Genomic DNA, 4,519 nt, shown 5'->3' on the forward strand with positions numbered 1-4,519 from the left:
GTGTGCTGCAGCAAATTCCTGCTTCCCAGGGGTCAAGGGTGAGCTCCAGTCACCTGGCTGGGTCCTCGGGTGAGTGCCAACGTCTCTCCTGTCATCTGTGAGACAGGGAAGAAAAGAGTGTGGACTTCAGAGAGTCGCTGTACGAAGTAATGAAATATTTGCAGGTCACCTACACAGCACACGCCTGGCACACAGGAAGTGCTCAATACATGCTAGCTCTTGTAGTCATCGTCGCAGAAACTCGGTTGACCAGCTGGCTGGGATTGTTCTGGGTTAGTAGACTCAGATTCCCCAGCAGTATCTGCCTGGGAGCCGCCCCTACCCTGACATATGCAAATGCTGAGTATGAGCTAAGGCAGGTTCACCTTGGACTTGGCGTTTGGAGGGCTTGTTACCACCGCAGCTCAATTCCCTGATTGGATGGGTGACAGGAACACCTGGGAAGAGGGCAGCTGGGCAGAAGTCCAGGGGGAGATTCCAGGTTCTCGTAATGAAGCACCTTCTGGGGTGTCAGGAGTAAGACTAGAAACTTCCACACTCCTGACAGTGTGTTAGGGGCTTACTTCTTTCCCTCAGTAGTGGTGGTCAAATGTCATTTTTCTGTCCTCTGGGGGAGTGATGCATATTCATGGCCACAGGCCTCTGCACCCCTGTCCCCACCGTGGGAGGACTCTGCCCTCCTTTCTTCTTGACAGCTGTTTACATTCTTTCACCCCGGAGTTGTGGGTAAACAGTCTCCTGTATTAGATAAAGGCTTTATCAGTTCACCAGCTCACCTCCTGCATACAACATCTTCGTCAGGAGTACAAGTGTGCGTTAGGACTAAGTCGAACATGATTGTGTCTCCCAGGTTGTTATCTTGCACTTAATTGAAAGAACCTTTGAGTTCAAAGCGTGGGCGCCCAGCTGTCTCTGGCGTTCATCGGCTGCCATCTGCTGGGCAGTCCTGGTATGGCGTGGTGTCCCTGGCTGGCGGGCTGCTTCCCCAGGGCAGGAGAGGTTCATGCACTCAGGGAAGAAATATTTCTTGAACTGTCAATCATAGTACTAAGCACTTGGACTGTATCAGTGAACAAAACAGACACACATACCTGTTCCTCTGGAGCTTACATCTGTGCAAGGGGTGACAGGTGATAGACAATATAATAAGTAAATAATACCATATATTAGAAAGCTGTTTAATTATGTGTGGGAAACAATTTTTTTTTTTTTAAGTAGAACATGAAAAGGAGATTGGAAGTGCTGGCTGGGAGAAGATGAGTTGCAGTTTTAAATAGTTTTCAGGGTTGGCCTCATTGAGAAGGTGACTTTTGAACAGAGACTTGAAGGAAATGAAGGAAAGCCGTGGAAGAAGAGCATAGCTGGCAGAAGGGGCGGGCATGCAAAGGCCCTGGGGTAGGAATGTGCTCCACATATTAGTCAGCTCAGGCTGCCATAACAAAATACCAGCTATATTTGTAACATTTTATTTTTCTATGAGAAAAATAACCCAAAAGAAATATGGCAAAATAATAACTTACCATTGACTATTTTAGACATATCATTTCATTTACTAGCACCAACTCTAAAATCTGTGTGTTACCCCAAATTACAGATATATAAACTGAGGTTCAGAGAGTTACTGAATCACATGGGAAGCTGGTAGTTGAAACTAAGTCTATCCAAATCTGAAGTCTTCGCTGATTTTGTTAAATCAGCCCCACCTCCCTAATGTATGTCTATTCATTGCTGGAGTTAATTCGCTAATATTTTGTTGAGGATTTTTGCATCTGAGATCATGAGAGACAGTGGTCTGTGGTTTTGTTGTGCTTTCTGTATCTGGTTTTGGAGTCAAGATGACACTCGCTTCATGGAATGAGTTGGGGAGTGCTCTCTCCTCTCCTGTTTTCTGAAAAACATGGTATAAAATCGGTATTAATTTTTCCATAAGAATGCTCCAGTAAAAATTTGAAAACTTTTTAAATTACAAACTCTATTTCTTTAATGGTCATAGGGCTATTGAGATTGTCAATTTCATCTTGGTTGGGTTTTGGTAGTTCTTGTCATTTGCGGAATTAGTTCATTTCTTTTAAGTTGTCATTTATGAGCAAAAAGAGATTCAAAGTATTAATATCTGCTTGTTATCTTTTTAACAGCTGCGGTGATAACCTCTGTCTCACCTCTAATTTGGTGATGTTTCTTTCTTTTTATTTTTGTCAGTCTTGCTAGAGATTTATCAATTTTATTGGTTTTTTTGAAGAAGCATCTTTCTGTTTTGTTGATTTTTCTCTATTGTTTTCCCATTTTCAATTTTGTTGATTTTCTTTCTTTCCTTCTACTTGCTTTGGGTGTAATTTTATTCTTCCTTTCCTGGCTTCTTGAAGTGAGAGCTTTGATTATTGATTTGAGATGTTTTCTCTTTTCTAGTGTTAGCATTTAGTGCTGTAAATTTTCCTTTCAGTGCTGCTTTAGCTGCACCTCAGAGTTCTATGTATTTGTTATTTCCTTGAGACACCCCCTTTAGCCCATGAGTTATTTAGAAGTATGCTGTTTAACTTCAAAGTGTTTAGAGATTTTCCCGTGTTCCTTCTGCCCGCTGAATTTTAGTAACTGTCTCTGATATTATTTTATCTCCATGAGAACAGGACTGTATCCATTTATTCTACTGTTACATCCCTGATGCTGAGATGCTGAGAACAGGACAATAGTATGTGCTCGATAAATACGAATGAATGGGGATGGGTGATTGAAATACTTAAATATCAAGAAAGAGAAAAGTGAAGGTTAAAAAAGGGGAGACGGAGACATCAGGAAGTTAATGGTGATCATTGCTGGGTAGGGAAATATGGTTGCCTCCTATTTTCTCCTTTTGATCTCTTATATTTTCCAAATTCCCTGCAATGAGCACATGCTACTTTTACAATCAGGTAAAGAAATTACACTAGGAGAAGCTGAAAAGGTAGAAGCTGGTATTTCTGATCATTTGCACTCCCTCCCTGGCAGGTCATGTCAGAATTTGAATTACTAAAAAAGCTGAAGCTGAGAGGCAGGAACACAAAAGGACCCACCCTTAAGAAGGTCCCAAAGTTACATTGACCCAGACCCTCTCAGGAAAACAGACAAGGACCCTGCCAGCCACCCAAGCTTTGTAGGCCACTGAGATTACTGCTACAATAACCTTATCATTGAGATCATGTGCATTTAGTGTCATAGGGTCAGTTTCCTCCTTCTCTTCTCACTGCACAAAAGCCCTTAGAGAGCCAATGAATTAGTGTTCGTCCCAGGAGATCTGGTTTGGCACTGTAAATATTACAAAACATCCAAGTGCCTAAGTCCAGCCTTCAAAATCACTTTGACCATTTACTCTGAGGAAGCAATTTTGTCATTTGCTTTCAGGGTACATGGTATACAAAAGATTACTGAAAAAATTAGAGAGAACAGAGAAGAGATACCACAGTTTTCTGTTTTATTTGTTTCTCTTTTTAAATATAACCATCTTTTACACCTTTGATCACAGTCTCTTCATGATTTTTCGAGGCAATTTCTTTGGGAAACCTTGTGGCTGAGACAAGCTGATCATAACCCCAGCTGGACAGGGTCCCTACTGGAACAGTTGCTAGGTGTGAATAATTTCTGAGGATGGGTGGACATGCTTTTCTACTTTTGTTAATAACGCTGAGAACTTGGTTTTATATTTTTTCAACAAAGTGATTGCCTAGACCTGGAAATGTTTTTCCACCCTTTTTTCCCCTCTTGAAATGAGGTGATTTCCTGTATGGTCCAGGGATTTGGGGATGGGGAGGATTCAGAACTGGGCAACTTTGTAACCTGATGCCTGGGGATGGTACAGGGTACCACTGGTGGGGTGTCTCTCAAAGGGCAGGGAAAGGCATGTGGCAGCAGCTAAGCCAAAGAAGGCACCAAGATCGATGAGCAGATCTATGTGGATCTGTCTGAGTCTTAAAAAACAGCCAAGGACATGAGAATCTAGAAAGTAATATCACATCTGATGGGGGGAAAATGAAGATTTCACATCCCAGGGACAATTCATATCAAACAAAATAGGCTATGCTAAAGTCAGCCAGAAATGGGATATTGTAATATAAACCAGTCTGCCTTTTAAAAATCATTTGATTTCTATAATTCCTTGGGTATGTGATCGGCTACCTTTTTGTTGCTGTGGCTGAATTAACTGATTTGAACAGAACAGGTCAAAAGGCATAAATTTGTTCATTCATTTAATTTTTATTGACCCCCACTGTTCAATTAAATTCAGTTATTAATCACTCTTCCACGGCTCCCTGGTAGAGACCACCCTCACCCACTTTGGGAGCCGTTTACCGGGTGTTTCCGGTTCTCCGATCTCTGAGCATGTGAGGATGCTGCTCCCCGGCTGTAAAAGGTAGGGTGGCCACGAGCCTGCTCTGGCCAATGAAAGGTGTGGTGCGGAAGTGACACCTCGGCCCAGTGTGCAATTCACTCCATCCTCCTCTCTCTTCTGCTGTGACTGTCAATGTTGAAAAGAAGCCATCGTGGGTCC

The sequence above is a fragment of the Microcebus murinus genome, chromosome 14, assembly GCF_040939455.1.
Source record: "Microcebus murinus isolate Inina chromosome 14, M.murinus_Inina_mat1.0, whole genome shotgun sequence".
NCBI classification, from domain to species: Eukaryota; Metazoa; Chordata; class Mammalia; order Primates; family Cheirogaleidae; genus Microcebus; species Microcebus murinus.